At 40.8% G+C, this 22,196-nt stretch overlaps 1 protein-coding gene across 2 annotated transcripts in view; it reads right to left on the reverse strand.

The window, feature by feature from the left end:
• PRDM1 (PR/SET domain 1) overlaps positions 1-21,820 on the reverse strand; it is a 101,503-nt gene extending 79,683 nt beyond the window's left edge. For both annotated transcript variants that reach the window (XM_059842367.1, XM_059842366.1), the window contains exons 1-2: positions 21,734-21,820; positions 20,955-20,992 (exon numbers count right to left, since the gene is read on the reverse strand). The gene's annotated coding sequence lies outside the window, so the exon portion shown is untranslated. The remainder of the gene's footprint in view (positions 1-20,954; positions 20,993-21,733) is intronic.
• Positions 21,821-22,196: the final 376 nt, after the last annotated feature.

Raw genomic sequence — 22,196 nt, forward strand, 5'->3', positions numbered from 1 at the left:
TCTAGCCCATAACAGCCCAGGAAGGCCCTTTGTGACCTATTTCACATTGCTGTGTGACAAGGACTGCACAGCTTCACCGAGACTTTTGGCAGGTATCATCTCACCTGGAACCTCCAAACTCCAATACAAAGTAAAGTAATTGAGGCAAGAGGAACACACTAATTAGTAAAAAACAAATTTCAGGAAAATTTGGTTTTTGGCTGTTGAGAAAGCCTTGGAGGAAAAAAAAAAAAAGAAGAAAGAAGAAATAACTTCTAGATAAAATTAACAATTGCACCAAATACCTCTATCATGGCAGTCAGGTGACAGTGAGAAACAGGAAATCTCACACTTGCATAAGTGAGAAAGGCTGGAGACCTGTAATAGTCTAACTATAATTTCCAGTATTTTGTATTGCTTGCTCTGTGGAGCCAAAAAAAGACAAGACACCCTGTATAAACATGAAGCAGTATTACAGGAAACATGCATTTTTCCTAATTTCAGGGAGTTGCTTGCCACATTTGTTTACAGAATCACTCATTCTGTTTACAGGGACATTAACTGCATGAGTATAATTTTTCCTCTCTGTGATTTTTATACACTGTGCACTCATTCTGAAAGTAAGTCAGTGGACCCTCTTTTATGCAGTTCAAGCCTAACATTGCAACATAGTCATTATGGTGCTTCCTACATGCATTAGTTTTTGAAAGGGCTGACCCCAAAATAAAACGATGCAAATCACATTAGCGCTCAGCCGAATAACACTGTGCCGGGAGAAGCAGGAAGGCACGAGTCTGTCCCTGGCACTGCAGCAGCAGCAGGGGCTGCTCAGCCAAGCTGCTAAGTCCTCTGCTGGGGCTGGGCAGGAGGAAGCAAGCAGCTTGGAAAGGAGGAGAGGGGGGACCAGGGGATCTGGCATAATCACAGAGGAGAAACGAAAAGCAAATAGCAGAACAAGAGAAAATGCATGCTGAAACTTGAAGGAAACCAAAGTGAAAGAAACAGGTGTGGACAAGTAGATAAGTGATGAGAGGAAAAAACAATCAGTCAGTCATGATTCTTATTTTCAAAAATAAAAGAGTAGATGAGAAGGGAGGAGCAAGACCACCCTTTAGAGAGAACACAGGAAAAGGAAAGGTGAGAAGAAAGGTCAGCATGAAAAATGGAAAAGTAAAGTGGGAAAAGAGAGAAAAATCTCAAGAAAAATGAGAAAACTGTGATGCTTATCCCTCCACCCTCCCCCCCCCCCCAAAAAAAAAAAAAAAAAGATTTTCCCTTGTCCTGTTTTTATCTTGGCAGAAAAAAAAATGTAGACTGAAAGAAAGCAAAAGGATGATTACATTCTCAGAGTAAGGAGATAAAGGACAGGAGCAAATTGGATATGAGTTGTATTCACCAGAGGATACGTAAGGGAGTAGCTGAATTCAAGAACACTGCAATGCAAAATGAACATTTCTTCAAGAAGAAAAACTGTCTGTCCAGCAGAATTCCTAAAATATTACTGCAATCCCACAGCTTTGTCCAAAAACCCAGTAAATAAAACTTTTGTCTGAAACTTTTCCCACCATTCCAAGACAGTTGGTATTTAATCTAAATAACCTCCTGCTGAGTGTTGATCACAGGCTGTAGCTCTGCAATTCAGTCTCATCATTGCTCAGTCTAAATAGAGCTTTAATAAATACTCAGCTCAAATTCACTCAAATTCCAACTTGCATAAAGTATGATCTCCATTTCTGAACTCATAATGCCTGAACCAAAATCTGAAACTTTGCAATGTTTGTGGAATGCAGAATTTTTGTGTTGGGTCTCCAGCTGTTGTGAAGTCACTGCTGTTTGGTGTATCAGCAATTTTGACTGGAAAAAATAGAATGTGTTTTCAAATATGTGGTGAAGTCTGCAGCTATGGCCAGACTAGAGTATGAGAAATGCCTTGATGTAAATAGGCCACCAGCACTGCATCTCAGGTAGAGGCTGTAAAGGGAGACCAGAACTCTATTTGGCTCAGGCTAGGTTGCTCCCACCTCACTCCAAATGCTGCTTTTGCATTTGGTTTACTTCTGCTCATTATTCATTTTAATGTCATAGGCACCTCACTGCCTGTCCCGTGCTCACCTTGAATCCCACTGAGCCACACCTCATCACAGCAAATCCTTCCTGAACAATGACAGATTTATTGACATGCACAGGGGTCCAAACATGAGAAAATTAGATTTGTCCAAATCCATACTTCACAGGAACCATGAGCCCAAAAAGCTGCAGGCACGACTTCTACTGACATGGACATTTTTAAGCTCCGTAGAGAGGCACTGCCCCCCCCCCGATATTTTTACCTTGGAAAAAAACCAGAAAGTGCCTGTTTGCAAGCAGCTGAGGACTCCCCAGCCCTAACTTAAATGCAAAGCACTTGCTGCTGCAAAAGAGCTGTGAGTGCAGTTGCTCATTCAGCCAGACACCTCTTCCAAAATAGCCCCTTCCCACCTGCCAGGTCCAATCAGCAGCCCAGAGGAGGGCTTTTATAGAGGCCAGCTATCATTTCCTCCTGCTTTAGATCCAGTGACCCAATGCTAACACCATTCCCCACTCCCAGCATTACTGCACTGACTGACAGAGCCAGTCCTTGCTAGATGTCACTAAATCAACATCCCTGCAGGGTCTCTTTCCAAAGGGAGAGTACGCTGTCCCGGGTGACCTTCAGAGTTCAGAAGTGACGGACGCAGAAGCCCCACACCATCCATCACTCCGGCAGGAAGGGACATTTGCAGAGGATCAGAATGGCACGGGACTGCCATGAACTTCCTGCACCCTGCTTCCCCTGCATACCGAGCCCCGCTGCTTCCAGTGGTTCATTTATCAGGAGAAGGGAATAGAAGGTGAAGTCAATGAAGCTGCACCGAGCGCGGCAGAGGTCAGGCCCAGGAGGGAACCCAAAGTGCGCGTACACACATACACAAGAGACACAGAGAGAGGGCAAGTGTGTTTTCTATTAGCTGCCTGCTATAAATATTACAGGTCAAATATTTTGTTTTGAAAATAGCCAAATCCCAAGGACTGCTTCCACCCATCAATCTAAAAGGAGGGGAAAGAAATGTCAATGGTTTCTTCATCCGAAAATTAGCTCAAAACAAACAAGGTCATGGCTGTTTCATGGCTAACAGTGATGAGCGACTTCTATCAGCTCCTTTTCTGTTCCTGACCTAGGTAAGAGAAAAGCCAGATTTCTGATGCACGGAGGAGCAATTCCCAGGTGTATACCTAGAGAGGCAGTCCTTCATGTGAACTGTGATCTGGAGTGCCTATACAGCAGGTCTCGAACTGACCAAACTGATTTTCAGCATGAACATATGATTCAGCTAATGCCTTACCACACAAAGATATTAAACCATAAAACTAAAAGTAATGGATTACATGGTAGATTAATTTGCCAGGAGATATGACTCTGCTTTAATACCTCCTTTACAATTAATAATGGCCTTATTTTAATTCAAACAAACAATAAACACTCCCTCACTATACACTGCCTGTTGCTGAGGAATATTTGTGAAAACCCAGATGCTTGCCTGGCAAGTAACACTTGAGACCTGATAAACAGCCCTGTTTTCCTTAACACACACACCTTATCAGGGATAGGTGGAGTCTGGGGGACACAAATGAAGAGGCTGCTTTCTGAAACCCCTCTGCCCGTGCTGTATCAGCTGTAACAGCTCACAGCTGCAGGCAGGCAGTCACTGGGAGCACACCTGCTGCCCAGATGCCAGAGCAAGAACCACACTGGTCGCCTTTCCCACTGGCATCTTCTCCCTCCATTTGCTGAGCAAATGACGGGGGGAGGGCTGTGTTCCTCTGCTCACAGCCACACAGAGGGATGGAGTCTGGGCAACATTGCAAGTCAGCAGCTCTGACTCACACAGCCCTGTTTGAGCACTCTCCTGAGAGAGTGGAATTTTTGCTCCTTAATGCTGGGAGCTCGAGCATTTCACTGAGATTTGTAAGGTAGCGTGTAAACATCACATCAAAACCCAAAGCAACCCACTCCCTTCTAAATACACTATCACCAGCTTCACAAAGACAGTTTTTTCATTCTGGCAGCTGCACTTAGATATGGCAACTCCTCATAGTGTATTTTTTATGGCCTGGGAAATACTCTCCATATGTTTTGAAAAATAAGATAAGGTTAATAAAAGGTGAGAATATTCCAGTCCAGGAGCAGAGTGCCCTACCTGGCACTCTAGCTCTGTTCCACGAGTCCATGGGATGGGAGGAGGGGACTCTAGGCACACCTCACTCTTGTACTCCTCATTCTTGTACTTCTCTCCACACCAAAAATGTAACAGTCACCTTGTTGCTCTGGCTCCTTCCTCAAGTCCAAATATATTCATTTCCACCAACCACAGCCATGCAAGTAGTTACCTTACATAGCCAGTCACTAACAAGTTTTATACACCAGTGAAGGCAGAGTTGGGAATATCAGCATTTTCTGGGATGGAGAGGGAGGAAGTGAGACAGCAGAAGTAGCTATCACCACCAGTTCACCTGTGCCATGCATTAGTAACTTGGCAACTGAAATGCCATTACAACCTAACTGGAAGCCCAGGCTTTGAAAGTGCTTTTCCAGTGCAAACTTTATGCTCTCAGGGCAACCCTTCTGTCCCTGCACCTCAAGTCTGCACTGAGAAAACATGCCAGTCACCATAGGAGTGGCTATTCTGCTGTGATAAGGTGTGAGACCCCTTTAACTTTCAAAAATCAAGTGGAGCGTGTCCTTAACCAACTGCAAAATTCCCCCTTCTGCCGTCTTCATGGACCGCCTGAGTTCTGGAGGAAGTGAACACCCTGATCGTGCACATCCCTGACACCCTAACATGTGCAGTACCTATGCAGGAGCTGAGGACTTATCAAACCAGCCAACACCATTTCATGGCTGAAGAATGAGGACCAACGATTCACGCAACAGATTAATTACAGCAATGTGATGGGAAGGATGTTTCTTACCTAGCAGAACACCTAACCCATTTTTTACAAAACTTAAAGGCACTTCAAAGACAGTGGTAGTGTGAGAAAACTATAGCAGAAAGGCTATAACATAAGGCTAACATGCTCCACTTAGTTATGTCATCTTTTAGTGTTTTCCTACCACATCCATTGCCTACAATAAATACATTGGAAGATTTACCATGCTCACATATCCAGGGATAGAAATCTAATCTGTCAATAATTATGACTCAAAGAGGGGCACTGTCTTGTCTTATGCTGTCAGATCAGGTGTATCAAAACGAACTCCTTTACAGTGAGAAAATCCCAGGGCAAACAAGGACTGTGAAGGAGAAAGGCATGAAAGAGGGGTCCTTATATTCTAAGTAGGTCTTGCCCCAGGCACAGAAACAGGTATGAGCAGCAGTGGGGTGAAGGACAATGCTAATATTAAGAAGGGGTATACATTCAGCAAAGTATAGACTCCGTAGGTATGGAAACTGCTATGTGTGCTAGGAACCAGAGGGACACACCAAGGACACCTTGCCACCCGAGGTGCTGCTCTCTGGGCAGCAGCATTTGATGGCCACTGGCCTCTCCAGTGGGGCTATGTCTGCAATAAGCAGCTGCTATGCAATTGTTTACTGCTGTTATGGTGCTCTGGTTTATGCACTGGAACGGGATTATCTGGGGGGTTTAGGTGATTGGGCTGGGATGAGGACTAGCTGGCTGAGACACAAGCCAGCCAAAACAGAGATCACCCAAGAGGTGCAGAAGGCGGGTGGGGGTGGAGAGGACAGGAAGGATAAGCCTGCACCAGTCCTTCCACCCAACAGTACAGCCTTTTATACACAAATCGAGCTCGAAGCGCAAAGGTCTTGTTACAGACAAAGCTGATACTACACTAGAGCCACATCAAAGAGCCTTTTTTCTTCATCTGCGCTTGGTAAAGAGCGTGTGACCTCTTATTTCAGATGTGGATTTCTGACATTTACCATATTTTGGTCACCTCAAGAGCAGGCTACTGTCATGGCTTTACTTGCTCGGGTCCTTAAGATTACACAGAAGCTGAAGTGAAATCAAACACACAGGGCAGCCTAAGTGTGGCTCTAGGATTACTTATGCACGACAGTTAGCAGGTTGAACTTAATGCAGTGATAAGGGCTTAGCTGTAAGTGCTTTCAGTTTCCCAGACAGGGCTGCCTGCCCTGCTACAGGGTAGCTCCATGGTCCCCTCGGTCTGCATAAATTCATTGATATGCAAGAAGCAACATTGTCTAAATGCTAATCTTAGACTTGTAATCAGTTCACTGGGAAGGCTTCTCTTCCTGAGATGACTTTTGCTTTCAGTTGATGATTTTTGCACAATCAATTCTTCCTGGTTTTGCTTGGATGTTGACACTATTGGCTTTATATTTCGTTGGCTAAATTTGATACTAAATACAGCCAGGCAGGAGGAGGACTGCTAGTCTGTCAATCTCTGAAGTAATAATAGAACTGTCTTATAAACTGTTAGGCACTGAATACTGCAATTCAATACTCCAAATTTGGTGGTTATGCTGCACATACCCATTATATACAAAAGTTACACTGCGTGATCACACAACTTTCACATTTCCCTCCTGAGTGAGATGACATTCAATAAAATAACTGCTTCCCATAAAAAATTAATTCCAAAGAATTATGTATATATAAATACACAAAGCTATATCACAGTGCAAGACACATCACTCTAAAACAAACTCAAAATATTTCCCAATATAATGTAGAAGGTATTACCTCTATCACCATAAAATGTTTTTATTTTTTTCTATTTCCTGTCATCATCAATCTAAAATGCAATGTGGTGAAAAAATCTAGTTTTTCTGAGAGGAGTTTTCCAAAACACACCAGTTTACCAATTTCTAAAGAACTTAGTAAGCATGCCCATGGAAAGAAAGACCTATGCACTGTTTCCAGCTTTAATGGTTCAGCAGGGTACTGAGGTATGAGAATCAGAAAGTGAGCTAAAAAGAGTAACTTCAGTGGGATGTTTTCAGCTGAGAAATGCATGGGAAATAAGCCAAAACTTGGGGTAACTAAAGAAATAAGAGACTTATTTTGATTCTAAGAAATACAGTTTTGCATAACGGGCATGTTGTTTATTACTAATTTTAATTTGCTACCAGCTCTGAACGCACAGTAAGTATCTGCTATTGCCAAGTGCAGAGCTAATAATAAGTTTACTTTTTCAAGTGATGTTCTGCTACATTGCTTCCCTTTTTTTTTTTCCAAAACTCTGGAAAGTTAGCTTCAGTAAATTCAAGACACACTGAGATACCACACACTCTACTTGCTCAAATCCAAGAGAGAGACATAGAAAAGGAAGTGGAAGGAGAAGAAGAATTGTCTTAAAACTAGTTAAGAAGGCAGGAGGTGGGGGTTTTTCTGCATGTTGTAAAAGTTTTTTTTGGAGATGAATTAATAATGTTAAGCAGTGTGAAAAACAAAACCTCTCAAGTGTTCCCAAAGAAAGTCTGAGTATTTTTAAAAATATGTGTTTTATTTCAAAAGGGATGCTCTGAGATGCTACACTTTGAGAATGATTAATGACATTAAAAGCTTAAAAAAGTTTCAGCTGAAAACTCTCCAACTCTTAACCAGAACAACAAACTGAATTCATAACCAACCAAGTTAATTGCTTTGCTTTCCACAGCAGCACGTACTGGCAAAGTTATTTGTCATGAAAACCTCCTCTACACAGCACTAGCTGAAGAGCACAGGGCTGTTTCCCCGAATCTGAGGGATGAAAGAGCTGCTGTGACTTTGGCCAGACCACAGTTTACATCTCTGGTTGCCAAAGGCAGCTAGTACTCTGCAGAGCTCCAAATACCCCTTGTTTTTCCTCAGTACACTCTGGAGATGGGATAGGCAAGAGATAAGGGAGAGGCATGGAAATTCCCCTCCAAGCAGAGGAAGGCTGGAGGGGGAGAAGCATGCAGGGAATTTCCTTCACAAGCGGTGAATTTCCTGGGAGCAGCATTTGCTGGGATCTTTGCACAAAAACCATATTGACCATCTACAGCAGAACATGGTATTGGCCTCACCTCCATGAAAGGGAATTGGTAATGTCACTGCATTGATCACATATGGCTTGTGATGCACTTCAGACACACTGTGTGTTATTAGGTTACCTCATTTTCTTGCACATTTTTCCAGTCATCTTCCCCCAGCAGCCTTAAAATATATAATTTCAAACTAGTGGCCAGGTACCCTCAATGATCAGGGCTGCTTCTTCATCTCTCTCTGCCTTTAACACACACTGCTTGGAATACTATTTTTTTAAAGCTCCATTTAAACAGGATACAAGAGCTGAGGACTGTTATCCTTCACCACCTAACTTTTTCAGATGTAATTCCTGACCAGACTAAACCACTAAACCATTAACTTTGGTACCTTTGTGAAAGAGCATATCAAAAACATAGCCAATTTTTGTTTTCACACTTTCTTCCCCTCTTCAGGAGTAACCACAATGCCAAGCAGCTTGGTGCACCTTACAAAATCCTCAGTGTCTACTACACTTCCTCCTTTTACCTGCTAGGGGAATTGAAGGTGACTATTCTTACACCTACCACAACCATTTAAGTCATTCTTTGTTTTCCTCAGAAGTGTCCACACACACACACACACACACACACACACACACACACACACACACACACACAAAAATTCCTGCCTTGCATGTGTTTCAATGTACTTTGTAAAGTTCTTTTATTTTATTCTTTGGGGAAAGAAATAAAGGAAAATTTGTTGCATTTTTCCAGTTCCTCATCTTCATAACTGGCAGTGAGTAACTCTTAATTCCTGTATGGCTATTTTTTCTCTATCATCCATTGGGGTGAAGCTGACACAGTAATTCCTAGCATACAGTTTCAAAAAAAAAAAAAAAAAAACCCAACCAAATGTGTTTATTTCCATTATATGATGCTAAAAGGACATTCAACTGCAGCCAAGGAGCTACTGTGTACAGCACTGAATGCTTATTTTCTATTTCATCCAAGCACTAAGTAAAGGCTTATCAAGGGTACGAGTCATCCTACCATTGAACCAATACCCCTCGTGGAAGTAAAGCTGAGGATGCCAGAGGAGCATGTGCCAGTACTGGGAAGCTTGTGAGCTGAAATATGCCTTTCCTACATCAGCTGAAGTACAACACTTCTGTAAAAAATACCCTTTACCATCTGACTCTGAGTCACAAACATACCTGCACTTTTAAACTCGGTTGAACAAACCGTGGCAAACCCTTAAAAGCTGCACATTTCCCCTTTGAGGACCGTCAGAGTTATCGGAGCTGGCTGAGGAATTGTGAGCTCACATCAGCACTCAGCGAAGCAGAGAAAAATTGAGAGGAAAAAACCCCAAAACAACCACCCGTCAGGGATTTCCAGCGTATAAGGTTGTTGCAAGAGGTGCCAAAAGAAATAATTTCGAGCCGAAGAGTTTGGCTTGATGGCTCGGCTAATTCCAGGCCGGGGCTGCTCCCGCTGGGCTGCAGAAGGCCAAGGCTCGCTGTCAGGCAGACGGATTACCCCCGCTGCCCATTAAGGGCACCGCTCCACGGTGGGCAGGGACGCGGAAGGAAACATAAGAAGCGGCATGTGCATAACCAAACAGGTTACCTTGCTGAAAAGAAAGCCCCTAAAGCCACATTCTGCTTCATTAGCACATGAAAATAAGGTAATTGAATACTTCATTCTCCCATCCAGAGCCAGAGATCCATCACTCAGGGAAATGGAGTTTTGATAAGGTGGGGTGTTTAAATGAGGCAGAAAGAGCCTTTGAGTGTGCGTTACTTTGTTTATCTGAGAGAAATCCCACTTAAATATAAGCAAAAAAGATATAAAAATCACTTTATCCTATGAATTACTCAAACGTGACAAAGCCCCTCCAAGGGATGAAATTTATACTAATTTCAACATTATTCTGAATACAGAAGGTATTACACTTGTTGCTGCCTTTATTTTTGCATCAAAACCTTGTCTCTCTTGTTTAGCTTTTTTTCTTTCCTCCTCTCTGTCTCACTAGATATTTTTGCTGGCTTTTATCATTTCATACACCAAGAGATGAAAACTTCAGCAACTGTCAGGGCAAGGTATTTTAATCAAATTTCTCTTGTTCTTTTTTTAAGTTATACATGTAGCACATTCAGGTTTTGGTGTTTTGATTTATTCAACATTCCAGCTGATTACCAAAATATGAAAATGAATTTTATAAAATATTTATCATTACCAATTTCAGACTGAGACAGCTCCTATTTTAGTTTTTTTAGCCTTGTTTTAGGGAAAAAAATATTTAAAAATCTGATATTTGAAAGGCAAAAACATAAGAAGAATGTGTTTCATTGTCTTTAGCAAGCTAAACAGCAACAAACTCATTTTCTCCCACTGGCTAATCACCTAAAGTATGAAGTGCAGTGACTGGCATTTCCTCCAGAAAAAAAATATTTACGTAAATACTGTAAATAGACCCCTTTCCTCAGCCAAAAATGCCTGTTATGGTATTAGGGTTTTTTTATAAGAAAGCAGGAACTAGAGATGCAAAGAGCTAGTCAGACTGCACCCTTGTTCCTTGGGTTTCAGTGGTATAGTTTCCCAGTCTGCTATGCTGATATATTATTTTGAACTATAAAGAAAAATAACATGGCATTACAGACCAGCTCTCAGCACTGGCAAAACCCAGGATTTTGATATCAAACATTTAAGAGACACCCCCCGCCCCCCCCCCCAGCCTCTCTAACAGTGATGCCTAACCATGTCTCAGGCTTTTGTCTTGCTCTCTCTCATGCGTCCAGGCATGTGATAAAGCAATTAAAAGGCTTTCCTGCTTAGAAATATGGGCAATCACTGCAGTGCTAGGAAAGAGCTGCATTTTCACAGTACTTAAAAGGTAACAACTAAACTGTGTTGGTGCTCAGGCTGCGCTATCATTCCCCCTTGTCCAGGCTCTCTGCTCTCACCACCACATCTTTGCTACTGGTGGCAGAACAGGTCCATCGCTGTGAAAAGCCAGTTTGGGGAGATAACCCTGCAGAAATATTCTTGATTTTCTGTGGTTTAGTCTGCAGGTTGGGGTCTGTATGGTGGTTGGTATGGGATCAGCTGTGGGCCAGCTCTAGAGTAAGGGAGAAGGCAGGAACTGCAAGGAAAGAGGCAATTCAAGGTGTTGTGGACCTACACCTTCTGGAACAATGCCACTTTGCCCAAATGACTGAAGAGGGACCAAAGATACAGCTGAAGGCCTGAGGCAGGGTCCAGGAGGTAAACATCTCACCACCTCTACTCATAGTCAATATAATGGTAGGAAAATTAAAGGGTTTACATCTGAAGGCAAACATTCTTCAGGCTGAAGTTTCAGGAAGCAATCTTTAAGGTAACTAGGTCCTACCATGTAGCTTTGAAATGCATACGGCAGAACCACCACCTTAAAGTTCAGCCACCAATTCACATAGCTTGGCAACCCAAAAAACCAGAGGGATGACACAAGTGAGTGCACAGTACCACAAGATGAAGGCACACTGCTGCTCTCCAGAGATGCAGTGGGCAAGCAAAGAGGAGCTGGACTGAATGATTTACTGCAGGTGAACTTCAGCAGTCCAGCCTTGAGATCGATCCCAGCAGCACTCGCCGCTCTTGCGCCACGGCTGCCATAGGCAACAGCGAGGCTGGCAACCCTTTTTTTGTGCTGCTGGCTGAATAGACCTCCAAGCAAAATTAGCAGGCCACGAATTAACACCCCCTTTAGTGCCTGCCAACAGAAAACAAAAATAAAACAAAACCATGTGGCCAAGGGTTGTGTAAAAGGCTGTCACAGGCCTTCTTGCATATTTTCCCCACCCTTCGACTGGGAGAACACACTGTGAAAACTTTGCAACTAAAGAAAACATTTGCAAATTATACCCAGCTTATGATTTTCTCTGGAATAAATCTGGGTAAAGCAAAATAAGGACTTGATCTCAATCTCTATCTCAGAAATAATATATTAAATCAAACTGTCTAAACAACCCTCTTTATCACCTAGTAAGGTACAGATTTCTCAGGCCAGAGTCCAGAAAGCAAACCATGTGCCCCAGGAATTCATCCAGAGCAAACTGGAGCTGCAGAACCCACCAGGAAAGAAAAAAAAAAGTGTATCATCAAAGCACTGGTAACTTTCCACAACATGTTAGAAAATTATTCCAAGAGGTCTTATGCACATTGAGAACAGACACCAAACTAAGCTCTTGATGACCACAGTTACCCAACACCTCTGGCTTACTTCTTCTTACCAAACATCCACCCAAAATCATAAGCAGTTTTCTTCATGCCCTATCTACATACAGATACCCATGAAAAAGTCTAACAGTGCGTCTGCTGGCTTCCTTGAGTCAATAGAAAATTCTGCCTGAGGTTCCCCATAGCTAACAAGGTGCCAGCACTGAAGCAACATGAAAAACAACCTTAGGACTCTCATGTAAAACACCTTTGTTATACCTCTAAGTCAGATGTGTCACAGAAGTAAGAGAAAAATTGATGGTAAAAGTTTCTCTACCTTAATAAATTTTTCAAAAAGCTAGTTTTTCAGCAAGTTCAGTTAAAGAAGATGAGAATTACTGCAGGAGCAACAGCATACATTATTATGACACAAATACGTACCAGCACACATCCACATAACCCGCATAAAAAGAAACCAAGCATAACTCTACTTATTCTGCATATCTAAAATGAAATCTAATTTTTTCTAACCATGCTCAGCAATAGAGGAAAATTTAACAGGTGTCATTGTTTCTCCCAGGTGTAATCATCTTTTTAATTTGCCCATGTGAGAAAAGAAAAGCTATTTAATGGGAAGGATGAAATTGCTGATTAATTAAAAAACTTCGAGGGCCTGGAAGATTCTCCTCCATTTGGGATAGATTTCTTTTAGCTTTAAGCAAGCTGAAGGGCAAGAGACAGATGCTTCCTTGGCTTTTTATTTTAGCTGGTATGTGTTTGTGAAGGCTTGAAGATGTTTCTCAGTTTACTTGTCAGCCTTTTTGGCATCGGTCATCCAGAGGTCTCTGCCCCAAAACACAATGGTTTTTTTTAAGGGCTTGTGACAATATCCCAGTGCAGTCCAATGCAAGACTAGACATTAGTTTTGGTATTTAAGAGGTAGCATTTGCTAACAGTATTTTTTCTTCTGTTCACTGCCAGCTTTTTGAACAGCATATTTGTATGTAGTAACTGAAAGTAAGTCACCTCATCGAAACAGGCTCATGACTGATTTTCTAGTGAAAACTTGCAAACAACAAACAGGAGGACAGGTCAGAGTTGCCGAGACATGTGGCCCCTTTCCCTTTTTCTTACACCACCACCACCTAGGGGACCTTTGATCTGAATGTCAGCGGTGAAAATACACAAACAGATACTCTCTTATTATATACTCACAGGTGTACATTCCTAAAACTGTTACATTCCATTACTTTCAGCTGTGCTTGAAAACAATACCTTCAGAAGTTGACCCCTTCTCTCCTCTGATGGCACTGGTATCCGAGTACAAAGCATCACAGCAAGCACGGTATTCCAAACAGCAGCAATGATCACGCCAACAAATTCAAGCAGCTTGTGTAAGGACAGGGCCAGAGCACTGACTGAAGTTTCTCTGAGTTACTTACCCTGTGCACCACTTTACAGCTTGCACAGAAAGGCTGCTTCTCTCACTCAGTGGGAACACTCCTGGGCCAGCTGGAGTTTTGATGCAGAGAAGGCTGGATTTAAGGCAAACTCGGCTCTGTTTTACCAGTGCAGCAAGAATCAAAAATCTTATTGAAATACATTCAGCCCCTGTGGATGTTCAGATCACTTCCCATAACAGCATGCAACAAATCATCTGTTTGTGCTGGGGTTATTGAATGCAAGAGCACATCCCATCCTCATAATGTCCCTACTTTTAGAAAAAATCAGTCTCCAACTTTGGCAGCTTAACATAAGAAGAAGTGCTCTTCTTCTGTTAAAAATATGACAGCATACTTCAGTAACTGGAATGGAGGAAAAAAAATGTGAGGGAATTTCTCCATTCTTTTCTCCGATTGTTCGGTACAGTGTTTATCAGCAGGCTGGTACCACATCTCCTTTTGTTAGAAAATTAAAAGTTGAACTGCAAACATAAAAGCCACCATGAACCATGCAATAACCTTCAGGCATTTTAAGAGCAGCAGAGGTTAGAAGGGCAGCTCCTGACTCTAAACAGCACCTATTGTTTCTCTTTCTTCTTGAATAACAAAAGCGGAGCTGAAAGCTATTTACCTGGTTTTACCTCTGTCAGATCTCATTTCCCCCTTTATTTTCAGCAAATGATCTTATCAAATAGTGTAATTTTTAACAATTGCTTTGATCAGATTTTGGTTTTTAATTTCGCTGTGATAGATTATTTCATTCTCAAATAGATAACTCAGCATACAAAGTCACATCAGAAAAGAACTTAGGAGACCTCAGGAGTCTGTCATTGTGTATTTAAATTAAGAGTAACTACTTTTAAGATCATAAGTTAAAATGCTTTCATTTTGAAATCATGAGAGCCAACTCACAGTGTACAAGGCTGCGATCCTGCAAACACTCCCTCACAAACAACTTTCTGTCTGAGTCCTCCCATGTGTTCCCCTCCCGCTGCAGATTCACATAACTGGACACTTAACTTGCCCAAAACCAACTGCAGAGCAAGGCTGGAAGGATTAAATGCCCGATCCACAAACTTTTCGGTGTTCTGCTATCCAATGTAGCGTGTCCGTTAAATATAATGGACTCAAATTACTTATAAACAAAAACCTTACATGAGTCAGCACCATGCAGACTTTTTGTGAGTGGCCGGGAGGGGTTTGTAGTTCATACAGAATTAAAGAATCATTTAGGTTGGTATATAAAATCCTCAGATATCTAGCCTTAAAAAAAACCTCTTACTATGAGATAAAAGCAATACACAATATATAAAGTTCTTCCACTGTTTTAAAATATTTCTAAAACTTTTGAAGAAAAAAACCTCACTTTTTGGGGGTGTTTTGCTCTTTAGGAAAAAGGCTTATACAAAACAATAATTTCTAGCATTACTGATTTTCACATAGAAAATTATTTTCTTTTTTACTTTCTCTAAATCACAACACACACCTCTTGTATTTTATATGCTTCTGTAATTTTTTAAAAAGGCAGCGGGAAAAAAACCCTTCAAAATATGTAACAGAAATCTGAACTGAGAAATTATTTTATTGCTATAGATGAAATGCCAGTAAAGTATTTGCAACCCTAAAAACCTCTTTAGACATAACATTCTATGATGCAAGTTTATAGCATTTGATTCTTTGTCACTAGCTGCAGTTTGTAAATACCATGCAGAAGTTTAAGAAAACCATTAAAACCTGCGAAATAACAGGACTTCCCTCTCATGTGAAATCACCTTACACATTAATATTTTAAGGAATTCTAGTATAAGTGTTTAGAAGTTCTTTTTCCTTACTTAACATGCTACCTATGAAATCCAGCAATGTTACATTAGCAGGATCAGGTTAAGTCAGAATTTTATCAGATACTCAGCTGCTATGAACTGTCATATCTCAGCTGGAGCTGATGTCCCACTAGGACTTCAGACCAGTGAAGTGTTTCTGTCAGTAAAATAGGTACAAAACCAAGAGTGAAAACATGTCTTCTTATACAAGATGGAAATATATTGAAGAGGCACATTTTTGAAAGTGGCTCACTCTTACAGCTTTTCAGTCCAGTTTAGAGTTTCACTGGAATATTTTCACTTTCTGCAAAGACAGCATCACAAATAGAAAATGAAATCAAGCCAAGTTCTGAAATGTGCTTTACGTTTTTTGGCATCAACTCTCAACCTTTTCCAGTCCCATTTCTATCCAAAGTTTTTCCTGACTACGAACAAAAAGAAAACAGACATCCAAGTGCCTGTAAAAAACTAAAATTATTGCATACATTATTGGTTTTCTATGTATCTCTATTGAGTCACTTGAAATGTTGTAATTACATGTATTTCCTGCTTTCATAAGATGTTGGTGAAAGGTTTGGTTACTATGGTCCTTTATGGCTCTGGAAGAACTGACAAGAGGAAAGAGGACAGTAACTTTCAAGTCAATTCAAAGGAAATGGAGTATGGTCATTTCCAGTTGCAGAATCCACTCTCTATCAGGGTCTACAGACATTTCTGTGCCACCTTGTGCAGTACAGCATCTGGGCACAACTTTCCTCTTACTGCTTTCTTTTTCAATGAAGGTATTAGTAGTTTATAAAAATCAGAAAAAACTGGACATGAGGTGAGAAGTGTGAGAAATAATGTATGGTTAGGCAGTTCATATAATTCTCCTCAGAATATGCCTGTGTCCCTGTGTTCAAGGATTTATGATTTCTCCGTTGTTTCAAATCTCACACACACTCACAAGTATCTCAAATCCTTCTACAAAACCATCAGTTTTGGGCAGACATCTAAGAAAATTTTGGGCAGGCACTTGATTACTTTTCTACATTACTTAACAAAGCAAATTTTGTTAAAAATATTTATGCTGAAATTCTAAAAATGGCATTATACTTCAATGGGAAACAAGATTTAGCTTGAACATTTGAAAATTAATCAGATTTCCTATCTCTAATCAAACAGATTTCCCATGTCTAACAAGAATTAGTTTAGTAACATTGCTTTCGAGAATATTTATTAGTGGCTTGTAAGAAAGAGAAAAAAAGTTTATTTCACCTCTTTACTGCACAAGTTTCATGGGAGTCATCCCACCACACAAGACAAACTCAGCATTTTCAATTATTTTGTATGGATGATGCAGTTTAGTAACTAAAGCTATTATGACCCTCAGCAGACAAAATTATTCTGAGAAATAGATGGGGGGGGGCAAGGTTTTAAAACTTCTTCACAAATACAAACTGTTAATAAGAGGGTTACTGACAGCAGTATTAGAAACCTTTAATTACGAATACACCATGATCTGGATGGTATTTGCAATACACTTGCATCTGGCAAGCTAGACAGGACTGGAGGTTTTCAGAATATAATTGCAGGTGTGATTTTGAGTAGGGCAGCTTTCTTCACTGGCTTGAAGAGGACATAGAGCATGTATAACTATGAAGCATACACAATCACGCAAAAGAAATGCCTCCAAAATCTTGAAAGGAGAAGGAAAGTAAGGAAACATTATCCCATCGTCCATCCATGCTTCTGGAATGTGGGCAGATCATAGTAAAAGTTTAAGCAGCAGAAAGATTAAAGGAAAACTGTTAAAGCCAAAAAGGACACTCACATCATCTGGCGTAAGTCAGCCGTGCCTCTGCAGACTTCAGTGGAGATTCACTGATTTACGCCAGTTGATGTTTTGACCCGACGGCTTCACAGAAGATACTATCGATTAATCGTGTGCTCTATTCCGATTAAAAGCTTCTCTTGCCATCACAGCACATCTTGCCCCAGCTGGAAGCCACTCTGGCATTTTTCTTTTTGCTAGAAAGCACCCCATAGGCAAATTCCAAAATCATAATAATAATAATTTAGAAAAAAAAGAAGTCTGCATAAATTGTCAACTACTGTTTGTTATTATTTACCATTTTTTGGCACATACAGACATGCCAAGCACTTCATAGAAAATACTTTGAAGACAATTCCCTTCCCTGCAGAGCATAAAAGACAAGGTCCATTCTGCAAACATAGGGCACTGCTTTACCAAAAATTATTGCAATTACTTCAGTGGCATTCCTCACAGCAGTAAGACTACGCTTATTATGCATGCCGGTAATTTCGGGTCTTGTGATGAACATGGCAAGCAAGAGAGGGTAAAAGACAAAGATATTTTATAGGGAAATGCTTCAGATGCACTACATTTGCCAAGTTTTCTGACCCTGAAAACTTTTTCTGTGCATTTAATGAACGTGCCTAGTTTTCACAAAAATACCCAAACTAACCCAAACCGACCAACGAAGAAAAACCCCACCAACCAAAAAAAAAAAAAACCCAAAAAAAAAAAAAAAAAAAAAAACCCAAACCAAAAAATCAAAAAAAAAACCAACAAAAACCCCACCCAGGAAAACCCAACCCTTTGAGACTTGTAATTTTTCAAGTACATGATGCTTAGCGTGTGGTTTCTACTGTGATACATTATTAATGAAGAAATCCTTAGGATTGGGTTTAATAAAAGAGTGGAATTGGGAATGATGGCAACACTTCTGGAAGAGTAACACCCATTTGGTTTCAAGCATAGACACCCAGCCCTACACAGAGAGCACAACTGCAGACCCTGACAAGACTTCTGCCCAGCCTTCAAATTAAAAAGGAAAGTGGGCCAACTGTGGAACTGAAATGCTATCAGGTTTGAGGAGGGCTCCATGGGAAAAAAAGGTAGTAAGCTATAATGCTTAACAATGAAGATCACTTTTAACTTCACATCCTGAGTATCAGAAAGCCACTATCGTAATTTCAAAGCATCCAAAAAGAGGAGTGACCTCTCAACTCAATTAAAAAGTATCTCTAGGAACACTTGATGATGTGAAGGCACAGTATCTTTCCAAATATTACTTGGAACTAACAAGTATTTAGTTTTAATGAATAGGGCAGATTCATATTGCTGAGGAGTGGCAAATATTAATGCATTTGTTATACAGTGAATTTACACATAAAGGCACATTCCCTTCTTTGCCCCTTTTCTCTGGGCCACAGACTTTTCATGGTAATATTTCATTACTACCTCAGGTTGGGTCATTCACTTTGACAAAAGCTAACACTTTAATAAATTTTGGTGTGACTGTGATATGATTTGAGACACTAAGTTAAAAAAAAAATCTGTTAGACTTCTTCATTTGTACAAGGCTTTTAGGAAAGTACTATTATTTATCTATTGCTACTTTCAAGACGTAGGTAGTATCTTGTCAGTTTTCACTAGTCTCAAAGGAATGAATTTTGCAAACAAAGCCACAAGAAACAAAATCCGTGATGACAATTTGCATTCATGTGTTGATTTTCAAAAACACAGTCGTGACCTTTAAGAAGAACATTTCCAAACTTATCAGTTAAACACACAGCACTGTATTTCCAGCACAGTCACAAGATCTAAAACACATTATTATTAGGTGCTTTAGCAAACTCTTAACAGCTGCTGAGAACAGGAGCATTTCTACAACTATTGGCAAGACCTAGCAGGCTTGAAAATGAGGAAAATTAGATCCGGTCACGATATTTTTGGGATCAAACCTTTCCAAAAAAAAAAAAAAAAGGTCATAAACTAAGCAATCATACATGCAACTTGCAGTTAAACTGTCAATTGAACTACTCTGCCTATTCTTATGTAGTTACATATTATGCTGTAGTCTTTTAATTTGACAAGAGGAAAAGTTGTTATGATTACCAGAGGTGCTCAAAGAACTTTTAAATTCCCATTGTGAAACAGATGTGTATCAGTGTGAGCTTTTCTGAAATTGTTTTTGCTGCTCTTTAAAGGTTACTTATTTCAAACTGAAAGTGATGGTATGATCTTTTTTGCTTCCATCCTAATGCTTTACAAGATTTACAGAGTGTTTTAATTTGTTATATTTGCTGTACTGGCTTACCTAATTTATGTAAAATTGTTCCCTTTTTGAAGTGTTTGATAAAGATTCATTTGAAGGATGCAGTGTCCCACATATATTTATTACTACAGAAAAACTTTTTAAAAATTACACTGCTAGCAATAGAATCCATGAGAACACTTCAGGTTTAGAAATACTTTCAGATAATCTATTTGGCTTCTATTTGTCTTAAAGAAATCACATATTTAGAGGAGAAAGGTATGTTTTACAAATTTTTATACTCCATCTGGAACTTGCATTTCATATTTACCAACTGGTGCAAAAGAGAATCCATCTGAACACGGGAGCTAGGATTCCACTTAATTTGTCATCTGTGATTATCACTTGGAAGCCTCTGAATTTATTAAAGACAACTACTGTGTGATAAGGACAGTAGAGACACTATTAACCATGTCATTTAAATTGCTTGAGCTGGCATTGTGCCCAAGTCCTTCAGATCAGTATATCAACACACTTGTTGCTGACAAGGACTCATTTTAGGGGGGAGATGAGGAACTCCCTCCAAACTGACTATGCTGTACATATTTCTACAAAAAATCATGAGAATAAACAGCATTACTTGGTCTTTGTATTTTTGATTCCTACACAAGAGAACGACAAAACAATGACAAATAAGTGAAAGACTGTTCTTACTAGGAAAAGAAAAAAGGGAGAAAACATTTTTTCAATTTTCATTTAAAATGACTCGAATTTGCACTTTACAAGCATATTTTACTTGAAATTGCAATGCTGACAAACTAACAAAGACACCGCACTCAATCACTTGCTCTGCCAAATTTTATGATCCCATATCTCTCCCACTCTTGCCTCCTCCACAGGATCTCTTGCTTTCACTTCATTAAGTCTGTAGGAAGGAGAAAACCTCTGGCGGCTGGATGTAGTTTATCTTCAAAACTAGTAAGAGTAACTTTATTTCACTTCTGGCAAGAACCATGCCACAAAATAACAACACCACATTTGGAAAAGATGCAATGAAGAAGGATACAGGGATAATTTTACCCCCAATTCGTACCAAAATAAATACTAACATGTTTGATGGAAACAACCTACATGTTAAGTTAGGCATACTACTTCCACTGTAGAAAAGAGTCAGAACAGAAACTTTTTCACTGTAGTTTCCATCTGTTGTTTTCTGATTAAGAAAGGCTACCCCGTTTTTGGAGGGGAGGAATTCATTAGCTTAAGAAGCATCTCAGTTTGCAAAAGCAGCTAATCTCTCTGCTAAAAAATCCTTTGCTTCCCCATATGCACACTGTGTTCAGCAACAACTCGACAGTCTCCTGTTTATCACTTCCCAGCACGGCTGTGCTGGCTCTGCGGGCCGGAGCAAACACCCAGGTACTCAGAGCACACGTGGGCAAGATGTAAGTGCTGGGGAAGAGGCTCTCTTACCTTCCACAAACTGTCCTTCGCCGTCTTCAAGTGAAGATCTGGAAACACAAATCCAAACCTCCTAAAGTAAGAGTGCAACCAGCAGCCAGCCACTCTTCTCTGCCGTCCCCCCCCCCGCCCCCCCCCCCCCAGCCCTCCAGACCACTTTCCCACCGCTTGCACTGCAAACAGCAACTTTCCCGTGGCATTTATTTTTTACTGGTGAGCCATAAAATCGCCTGCTTGTCCAATTAATGCAAGCATCATTATTTTCATTTACCTTTCACCATCTCAATTGAAGGAAAGAAGAGGGGGGAAAACAGGAAAGCAAACGCATAAAAGAAGCTTCAGAAACACGAGTTTCAACTCATTTATGAGCCCAGATAAAGGTTAATAGTTAAACTCCTTCCTCTCCCTCCTACCCTCACAATTATTGATGCCCTTCAAGAAATGAAATATTTTTTTGTTCTCATTTACCAGAGGCTAGATAGACAAACTGTCAACATCCCCACTTTATTTACGGGTTGAGCAAGAGCAGTTCCTCAAACATCAACATTTTTTACGTTAATCCTGGAGAGAATCCACTTCTCTAAAACTACAAAATTTGCCAACTTCTGTAGTATTTATTTTTAACGAACGAAAGCAAGAGCCTTGAGCTATTCTCCGCTGAGGAGGGGAAGGAGGAAAGTGCAGCCCCACTCTCCCAACTTTAAAGCGCTTTCCCCCACCACTCAGCCCCTGATCATTCTCCATCCCATCACCCCTTTCCACCCCAAAAGTTTCCCCTCCCGATCCCCCACCTGCTCCACGTCCAGTGGGATTTCAAGGGAGGAAACAAAATTTGCGAAGTGGTTCCTTTTGGGCGACTTCTTCAACCCGTCTGGAGATTTAAACCTGAAAAACAAACACCTCTATTGAATGCAAACTAAGCTTTGGGGGTTGCCGAGTTAATTCCTCGGCAGACAGCTACTCTCAGTGTCTGGTTACACAAACATACCTACAGACAGGTTGGAGGGGAGTCCCTTAGAAACCAAGGAAAGGTGGGGGAGGAAATAAAATCAAAATAGGCAGAAAGGTTGGAGTCGCGGACTCCGGGGGGCAGCGGGGTAAGGAGGTTGGAGAGAGGGATGATTCGCAGCTGGAGACAGGTTTAATAAGCGTCAGTTACAGGGAGACTCAAAGCAAGGGCCAAGGCGGGCAGGGTCTGAGACCCCCGAGGTCTCGACTGGGAATGGGGGGAAGGGAGGGAGTGTTCTTTCGGGT

The sequence above is a fragment of the Haemorhous mexicanus genome, chromosome 3 (assembly GCF_027477595.1).
Source record: "Haemorhous mexicanus isolate bHaeMex1 chromosome 3, bHaeMex1.pri, whole genome shotgun sequence".
Taxonomy (NCBI): Eukaryota; Metazoa; Chordata; class Aves; order Passeriformes; family Fringillidae; genus Haemorhous; species Haemorhous mexicanus.